Source organism: Pteropus vampyrus, unplaced genomic scaffold (genome assembly GCF_000151845.1).
Source record: "Pteropus vampyrus isolate Shadow unplaced genomic scaffold, Pvam_2.0 Scaffold5, whole genome shotgun sequence".
NCBI lineage: Eukaryota > Metazoa > Chordata > Mammalia > Chiroptera > Pteropodidae > Pteropus > Pteropus vampyrus.
Window position 1 is genome coordinate 620011 of NW_011888786.1, and position 10592 is coordinate 630602.

The window sequence follows — 10592 nt, forward strand, 5'->3', positions numbered from 1 at the left end:
GAGAAGTCATGATTGGATTTATATTCCCAGCCCCTAGGATCACAACTGGCACGTGATAGACATTCAGTAAGTATAATTTGAATTAATTAACTGAAAAACTTAGCCCACGGATGACAAATATAGAACATTTTTTGGCTGTAAGGGTAAACTGCCCCTCATCCTCCTTCCTCTGCGACAGACATTGATAATCAATTACTGCTTCCCAGCCCTGCACACCCCGCCAGACTGAGCATTGGAACCCTGCAGCTTCAGGCAGGTGCTGTCCAGTAACTGGAACTGTCATGAGCATTTAAGCCTGTTTGCCACTCCTGGTATGGACCAAAGGGTCAGGACAAGACTTTATCTCAGCTGGTCATCTCCTTCGGGAAGCTTCCAGAGAACCCTACACTAAATCTGCAAAGGGCACTGCGGAGGGAATTCCTGCTTAGAAGGGGGCTGGACCAGGTGATCACTTAGGCCTGTGGACGAGTCTGCGGTTCAGAGGGCTTAGTTCTCCCTGTCGCAAGCATCCAGCTGCTCAAAGCACACAGAGAAAAATCCAACCCGGCCTAGGTTAATCCGCACGAACTAAATCTTTCTTAAAACTTCCTCCTATGCGTTTCTTTGCCCTCTTATCTTTATCGGCCTCCCGAAATGCCTTATCTGCAGAGGCATGATTCTGTTCTAAATCTCTGTCTATAAACGCAATTATTTCTGCTCCTTCCACAAGGTAAAAATGAATCATGAGATTCAAGACATTAATTTAACTTATCCACCCAGCCATAGGCAGACTGACTTCATCTCCAAATGATGCAATCCCCCACATAAAATAAAAGCAGACGGTTTTATTCTTCAGTCTAATGCACTTAGCATTACAGAGAGACATCTGCTGCAGACAAATCTTGGGTCTTTGGAGCCTTAATACTTTAAAATTTATTCCACTTCACCACCTGGAGGCTCATGAGTCCATTTGTGGACTTTTCCACCTAATGCTGCCTTGCACACTAATGAGCAGTTGGTTCATAGACATGTACGTGCTAACTCTTCTATTAAAACTCCTACGTCCACATCGCAGCAGAAAGGGCCGAGAATTAACCACCGGGAGCCTCTCAGCACCCTCCATCTCCTCTCACCTTTCTTAGTTGTTTCAAGAAATGCAGACTGTGAGCCAGATTCTATGCTGTTTTCCACAACAGAATCTGGAGGTACAGCAAGGGATAAGATGTGCTCTCTCTTCCTGCCGGTGAGCATGCATGGGCTCCAGCAGCTCTACGTATGCGCCCACTGCAGTGATAGACGGTTGGCTCTGCGTACGTGTACGCATGTGTCTGTGTCTCCAGAGAGTGATCTAGAATTCTCACTGGATCCTGAATCCGAAAATGTTAGGGATCGACCGGAACCTAAAGGCAGCGTGGTCACCTCTTTCCTGCATCCCGGTCACACACACACTAATCACCAAGGGTTGTCATTCATTTTCTCTTCAATTGCTTTCCTTCTAACCCCTTCTCTCCATGTCCCACCTTATTCCAAGCTGCCCTTATCTCAGTGGTTAACTGAAACTTGCCTTCTCATAGTCCACCCCCAACAAGCTTTCCTCACCCTTCTCCAATCTGCTCTCCAAAGGCCCGCACATATTTTCGGATCTCTAATCTGATCATTTCAATCCTTGGCTTAAGTCCTTTTAATGACTTCCCGCTGAGCATCAATGGCAAGCCATAAACTTGCACTTGACGGTGAGCAATCACACAGCAGTGCCCTGCTCTATTTTCCGGCTGTGTGAGTTCCCGCCTCATCGAAGTTCTTTGACATCTTCACATTCTCCAGTGGCTCCCCCGCTACCGCCACCGGGCTTGGGTGCACTTTGTAATCTTCACCCTCTCTTCCTCTCCAAGTGCTATCGTAATGATTGCTTCTCCTGGCTGCTTCCCCTGACCTCCTGACCAGGTCAAACACCCCTTTGTAAAACCTCATAGCTCCATGAACTTCTTCACAGCCTTTGTCCAAGCTGGAATTATTCAGGCTTTGTGAGCCCATTGATTAATATCTGTTCTTCAGCAGACTTAACTGTTGGTCATTGTATTCCCTTTGAGAAATGCTAGGCACAGGGAAGGCAAAGTCTCGATTAATACCCAGTGAATGAACAAATTAATGATCGAGTGGGTGAATAAATAAGCAATGTGGTAGATGTCATTAAAAATAAAGCATTAAGTACTGCTGGGGCACAAGAGAGGGGACTGTCCCCCAAGAAGCTTGGGGTTCAGGGACTGAGTCTCATTCATCTTCGGGGTCCAGTCCAGGCTAATCACACAGTGTGTGTGTGAGCCATGCACAATGACATGAAAAAGCAACCGACTGTGTTCAGGAGAGCACGCGGGGGCTTCCAGACGAGTCACTAACCGACACCAGTCATTAAGGGAACCTGACTATCAGAGGGGAGGGAGAGAGCGGCAAGCAAACGGCATTCCCCGCAGAAGAGACACGGACGAAGGTGAAGGTGAAGGCGAAGACAGGCGCGAAGCCACAAAAACGGAGTGAAAACTCTGAGAATGAGAAGAAGGGCAAGTCCCAATCCTCCTCCAACGAAGGGGGACTTTTGCCCCAGCTGCTCACTGTGCTGAGGACAGACACTTCCAGCTGTCACCTCCTTAAGGGTGACCTCTGCTACGTAGAGCCGCCTGGCCCAAGATGACTCATTCGAAGAGCAGTTTGCTCCCCAGGACTGGCTGAGATTGGGGAATAAAGGCCGGCCATTTGGGATGAACAGGGGACAATTCTGGCAGCTTTTTTAGGTTCGGCATTCCCAGTAGGGCCAGCAGAGGCCACCACCACTCCCCGCGGGGCTGGTGGAGACCATCATTGGCCCTGCATCATCACAGCTGAAGAGTTCCCTCCGCCTCCCTCCCTCAGCTGCTGATCCCACCTGAGCACTGAGCTATCAGAATTTACCTGCGTGAGGCTCCGAGACTGGGCATAGGCAGAGGAACGAAATAGAAAGAGAGCTCGTGCCTGGATGGCGAGGACCTCCGATGCGTTGTTACCTACCGAGAGGTGTTAACTTTCTGTGGACAGCGAGAAAGCAGCGAGGCCCTGAGCAGCGGGCGCTGAGGTCAGTCAGAGGCCAGTGTCGGAAAGACGCCCTCAGCGGCCGTGTAGCAGCAGCCACCCAGGACAGAGGCAGAGTCCTGCCCAGAGTTTATTGGCTCAGTCCAAGAAGGAGAAAAGTGAGGTCCAAGCTGTGGATGTGATGAGTCAGGGTGAGGAAGAGAGGCGTTGAGAAGGAAAACTCAATAGCCCCTCGTGACACGCTGTCTAGGAGTAAGTGACAAGTGAATGACCACACCAAGGGAGTTGGGTAAGTCCCAGGTTGGGAGTAGGGGGGATGCTGCCAACTCGGGTTAAAAATATCTACCATTAACAATGTGGTATTATATATTTAAAAATGTGCTAAGAGGACAGATCTTAGGTTAAGTGTATTCATCACAAAAACATAACGATAAGCAAAGAGGAGATAAGCAACACTTCACAGAGGATAGATGTTGACTGCACAGGCTGCAGTTATGTTTTCACAGGGAAATAGTTATCTGTAGACTCGTTCCGTTGTATACGTTCAATATGTACGGCTTTGTGTATGTCAATTATACTTCCCCAAAGTGGTTTTTAAAAATATATACAGCAACCTGGAAGAGGGATTTTTCTTCTAAGACCATTTCCAAGGCACTCCCAGTTCACAGAAAATAAAAATGGTAACTGGAATGTTCCAGCAGCATTAAAATACATAATAAATCACTAAAGTTTTATATGAAAAGAGTCATCATCAAAGTTTCTGCTTGTTTGTTATGATCTTGGGGCTTTTCGCTTGATACAGTCAGACATTAAGTTGTTCAAGGTGTCCTCGTGTCAAACAGATGGGTCTTCGAAGAGGAGAAGGAGCAAGGGAATGAGTCTGCACAAAGGAAGGCCAAACCAAGGCTGAACGAAGGGCTTGGTAGAAATATTATTCATTCAAAAATACTTACTTAGCATCTTCTATACGCCGAGCACAATGCTAGGGGCCGGGAATACAGATTCCAGGGCAGGAAGCAAGCACATAACTGGAGGGATTTGATCTAAACAAACTATGTGTCGCCGGGTCTAGCTTGGCCCACACGTCAGCTGAATTCAAATATCCTCCTCTTAAGCATCTGCCGCTGTGTGTTGTTGAACTGAAATCCCTTTTCACTTTCTTCTCATTCACCATGGCACAGTAGCAAGCATACGCAGACATAGCAATCCTGATCGGAACCCGTATAACGGTGTGACCCTGAGCAAATCACACAGCTGCCCAGTGGAGACAATTATGTCAATCTCCCAGGTTTCTTCTGAAAATGCACTAAGATACTGTGTGCCGTAGTCATTCTACTACAGAACATATCGTACAGACCTTTATCTTACGTGAATTCGACAACGCCAAATGAGGATGAGGGCGAGTAGAGGGAAATAATAATTTAAAGATATGACCAGGACTGACTATGTAATGTGTGGGGCCTAGAGAAAAATGGAATTGAGAGGACCCTTGTTCAGAAAGTATTAAGACTTTCGAGATGTTAACAGAGGAGCATTGTGCCAAACGTGGGGACCTTCTCAGCATGAGGTCCCAGCGTGCACGCCCAGGAAGGCATCCCTGGATGCATCTTGCTCGCTTCTACTCTCAATGGTTCTTGGTACTTATATACTTCTAACATGGTAAACAATTGTTCTATGATAAATAGGATCCCAGTGTAGAAATATATGTGTGTTTACCTGTTTTTTGTTTACTTTGCAATCCTTCTGTCTACATAAAACCATATAGGTTGTTCTTTGATTTAAGGGCATTTCAAGGGTGGATTTTACTCCATTTTTCCCTTTACATACTGACTTTTAAAGCTTGAGGATATGAGCGTCTGTAGCTGTCATTTCTCCTGAGACTTCTAGAATACGGACCAATCTTGAGTCAGTAGACTGCCTGCTTTACATACAGAACCTCATTCAACCCTCAGGCAGCACTATAAGGTAAACACTACCATCTTCGATTTCTAGAAGAGGTGGAAGCTGAGGCTCAGAGCAGGGGAGCAATTTGTTTGAGTTACCTAGCGAATAAACAGCAGATCTGGGATTCAAATACCAGTCTTTGGACCCCAATTTCCACACCCTTTCAGTGATGTCTTAATAAATGCCTGCTCCTTCCAACTCTCTTCTTGTCTGCAAATCTTGCCCTAATTCTTGTTTGGTGAATAAGAAATATATCATTCTCCATCCTGACCACAGAGAATGGATCACCAATCACACCTGAGAGTCTGACCGGAACTTCCAGAACTGCCAGTCGGGGGAAACTCGGGGCTAACGGCGATCATCACCAGCCACCCAGATGTGAGCTTGTGTGGAAAGAGTGTTACAAGCGCGGAAGAATAAGAAAGGTGATTTTAGAATGAGAGATAGATGTAATTCACGTCATGGACAATGAAAATTCTGTTACTGAGAGACAAATGAGTCAGCGGTGGGCTTGATATTGAAACTACATGCCGTCTGCTGTGACTCAAATAGTTACTGAAAAAAAGCAATTTCTTGATCAATGCACACAAAATTTGGGGTTGAAAACATCATGTAAAAAGTAGAAAAAAGCTGCCTGCATCTTATATCTCCAGTGCAGACACACATGCACACATGTGCACGCACACACAAACACAGGCTTGTTCTTATGTATAACTCTGAGCTTGTCATTTCCCTTTAAGAGTTTTTTTTTTTTAATTTCTTTTCTTAGCATTAGGGCCTTTCATAACCCAACCCATTTCTGCCCTGTCATCGCCCTCCCTAGTCCTTCACTAAATATCCGAATCCTACTCGTTGCTTCAGAAGCAGCTTTACCGAGATGCAAAGCCTCCTCTGACCTCTCCATCAGTAACGCGGGTCAGAAAAGGGCATGACCTGTCTGCAGAGTGGTGGGAAGGTCACTGCGTTCCTGCATTTCGGGCCAGAATGCCCCCTTCCACCTCACCATCGGGCATGCACGTCGTCTCTTCGCTGACTTAACTGCTCCCTTCTCTGAATGTCGTCAGTACTTAGTTCTTACATCTATTATGTAAGAACCATTATGCAAGGCTCAACGTGATACACAGCATTACAAATCTTCCCACCCCCTCATAAGCTCAGAAAACGTTTGACACATGGCTGAAGGGATACACGGGAGGATCTTCCCCACCAAACCGTAGTATCTATGAGAAGAACAGCCTTATAATGCTCACCTTTGCGCCTCTCTGTCCTTGGCATATTGTTTTGAACAAAGTAGGTGCTCAGTAAGGATTAAATAGATGTATTTGCATCCATCAAGATTGCTATTAATGATCGCAAATTTGTCACATTCTACATGACACTTCGTACCTCTTGAAAACAGGCAAACTAATTAATAACGCTGGGGTCTTACCTGACTGAAGGGGCAGTGTAAGGAAAAAATGTTCTGGACTAATGCAGATGCTGCCGTGTCAAAATATTTAAAAATTAAAAATAGCATATGATGTGTAACTGATGAGCATCGAACGTGAAAGAACAACTCGACTCCTGTTGCAAAAGAATCATCTGGCCCATTTGGGTAAAGTAGAGTCACTAGTCTTGACCCTAGAAAATGAATTCTGACAATAAGAATAGCTATCAGCCTTTAGTGATTCACCATGTGCCAGACGTTCGCTCAGCCCTTTAGAATATCATCACGTTAAATTCTCTTGATAGCCGAATGGGGAAAGAATTACTACCATCCCATACCCTCATTTGGAGATTAAGCTTCAGAGAGGTGCAATAATTTGCCTAAAGTTGTAGAGCTAGTAGGCAGAAGAGCTGGATTCAAATTCAGCTGTTGTTTCCAAAGCCTAAAATGATGTCAGGTGATGCTTTCAGTTGAAGTATAGATGGGATCATCTACCAAATAGACTCCAGTCTCTTCATGTTCAGAGAAAAAACTGAGATCCATAGAAATGAAAAATATAGGGTCTTAGAATCTCATGACTGAAATAGACTTCAAAATTCACCCAAACATCCTCGTATCTAACTTCTGGCTTAACATCTTTTTCAACAGCTTTTTGTGAGATATGATTCACAAACCGCACAATTTACCCATTTGAAGTTGCAATTCAATGGGTTTAGAAACTTCCCAGAATGTGTGTCAATCACCAAATCAATTTTTATAACATTTTTGTCACCCCGAAAGGAAACACTCTACCCACTGGCAAAAGGTCCACATTGCACCCCAGCCCCGGTCCCAGGCAATGACTAACTTGTCTCTATAGATTTGCCTATTTGGAACATTTAACATAAATTCAGTCATATAATACGCAGTCCTAGATGACTGACTTTTTTCACTTAGCAAAGCATCTGCTTCTGAATATTTCGAAGTCACATCGGACTCATACGTGTCAGCAAATTAGTGGCAGCAACAAGCAATGGTAGGGGCAGAGAACATTTCCTTATGCAGTCTTCATCAGCCCCACCCCATTAGCTACCCCAAAATGAACATAAAATCTAGATTATAACAGCATGTTTCATATTTGTTATGAGTTGAATCGGCCTTCCCCCACCCTCTGAATTTATCTGTTGCAATTCTAAACCAAAGCACCTCGAAAAGTGAGTTCATTGGGAGACAGGGTCATTACAGAGCTAATAAAATTAAATTGAGGTTATTAAAACAGGTTCTAATCCAGTATAACTGGTGTCCTCAGAAGAAGGGGAAAGTTGAAAGCAGGCATGCACACGGGGAGAATGATACAGGAAAGCTAGGGTTACAATACCACAAACCAAGGGACTACAGCAAGCCAAGAGAAAGGCCTGGAAAAGATCCTCCCACAGAGCTTTCGGAGTGAACCAAGCCTGCAACACCTTGATTTCAGGCTTCTAGTGTCTAGAGCAGTGAGATAATAAAGTTCTGTTATTTAAACCATCTGGTGTGTGGTATTGTGTTACAGCAGCCCCAGTAAACCAACGCAATATTTAAACATGGCTTCTACACAAGTGTCTTCTCCCTGGAAAGTACATTGCCATAAGTCTCCTCCTCAGCCAAAATCTAAAACTCAACATTTCTCTGAGACCAAATTCATGAGATATTCACCCAATCCTGGCCTTCTTCCAGAGCTCGCTATTTTAGGCAATGGCACAACTATCCAAAAAAATGTACCCGCTGGAAGTTTAGAAGTTGTCATTGACTCCTCCTTTGTGCCCCACCCAATCACAGACACGCAGACACACGCATGCACACGCACACACACACAGCTCTAAGCTGGAGTTTTACAAGAGGATTCTAACATGCCTTTGAAAACAAATAATGCCAGTACTGTTTAAATTATTCCAGACCATTAAAACTTAAACTCATGAATTCCTTCATGAAGTTAGCAAATTATTATCATAACCTGAAAAAAAAAAACATAATAAAGAAAATCACAGAATCTCCACAAAGAATATCCATATAAACCCTAATTAAGACATTAGTCTACTTAATCCATGGCTGTTCAAAAGAATAATATATCATGACCAAGTATAAATTAGTTCAGGAATGCAAGTCTACTTCTTCTCAATTTCCTGGCCCAGAATGTTATCACATAAGAAAGTTAGACCAGGCCAACATGGTTTACCTGTCAAACTCTGCATTGCGTGTTACTCAGCAGGATAATCGACTCTCAGTGTTTATAAATGTTTTTTTCAGGAACCTTTATAAGTTTCTTGGCTCTAGACACCATGCTTTTCCCTTTTTAAAATACACTAATGGTTTTGCCAAACCTTAATCTATTGAAATGTCTGTCTACATAGAGCCTCTTGTCAATAGAGATGCAGAAAAACCTTCACTGCCAACATTTAATGGAGGTGGCCAGTTATATGAGATCCAAAAACAAATTATCCTATACATGAATTTTAAAGCTCAAAATCCACTTACTGGAAAAAAAATTTCCTGGAAAAATTTGTTTAGGTCTAACATTCAACCCTACCCACTCAATATCACTATGATTATTGCTGTGTAATAAAACATACTTCAAATAAAAAAAATGATGATTTACTATCATCTTCCATGGTCCCGTGGGTGGACTGGGCTCAGCAGGTCAGATCCCCTGATGGATCTCTCAGGAGACTGTCATCATCTGACAGTTGACCTATGCTGCTCTAAAGACTGGCCTGGGTTGCAAGTCCAAGATGGCTCGCTCACATGGCTGGCAACTGCTGCGGGTTATTGGCAGGCAGGCCAGTGGGGTTTGTTGACCAGGACACTCTTTGCAAGTCAGAGAGTCACTGCTATCAGCAAGGTAAGCCCAGGGACTTAAACAGGCAAAAGAGCCAACAACTGGCTGGAGCAGCCCATGGTCAGCTCCGTTATATCCTCTACAGCGTGATAACACATCGCTGGAAGCCTTGTACACTCACAGAAGGATCCTATGACATTTAGGGATCTGCGTCTCAGTCGTGTGTTTAGACCCCTGCACACCACTTCTGATGTCCCTGGAGGCTCTTCGAGTCCTTGGCTTTGAGTTGGACAAGCTTGGCTTCCCAGCTGAGTAGATCTGACAACTTCCTAAACTTCTTCTTTAAAATGGAGACAGCATTTAACCAACTTACGAAGTTATAGTGAGATTTAAAAAAGGTTACCATGTGTGAAGTGCTCTGTACACTGCCTGGTATAAGGTGGGGGGTAAATGAATGGTAATTATTATAATTGCCATTAATGTCATCATTGTTTTGCAGAGAAAATAAGGCTATATATGGGGAAAAAATGATTTTCATATTTTAAACACCTATAGCTTAAGATGCTACATTAAGCTGTTTGTTAAAATTTTACTGTGGGTTCCATTTTCATACAAAAAGTCAAATGAAACTATTTGATCTACATTCTCTCAATTTGTTTCCTGTCTGAACATATTTTGATTCTATGTATAGTTTTTTTAAAAAGTGTTAATGCGTGCATGTGCATGCACACACATACACACACACACATACAGGGAAAGGATTAGAAGAGTGTTAAGACTGATCACCTTTGGGTGGTAATGTTAGCCATATCTTTATAATGTCCCCACATTGTGAAGAGCTTATAATAAGAATTATTCTCACACTCAAAGGAAAGATAGAATATGATATATTCCCATGTATGTCAGGCTGTTGACCAGATTATAAAATATAAAACACAATAAAACTATTTTCCTGCTGTCCTAATGAGCCTTTAAATAATGGAAAATAGCATTTCTGTGGCTGAAATGGCCATTTGTTTCTTTGCCCTCATTTTTTTTATTTACAATCAACAAGCAGATATCGAGACCTGCAATGTCCTGGCTACACTCACAGACTCTGAACATGCTTAGATGAAGTGAAACCTTTCTCTCTCTTTAAAAAGTTCCACTTCTTCCTGAGGCTTCCCTTGCCTACTGCCTTCCTGGTACGGCCTCCCCTCCAGATGTCCCTAGAGGTCTCTCCTTTTTTGCTGCCCCTACAGTGTGCCCCCCGCCCCATGGTTCACTACTGCTTGAATTGTGCCAGACAAAGCTGAGTGTCTGTTTGTCCCCAGTGGATCGTCTGCTCCTTGGGGTCAGGGATCGACCCCTCCCTGAGTCTCTCTTCACTTCGATTCATTCACTAGC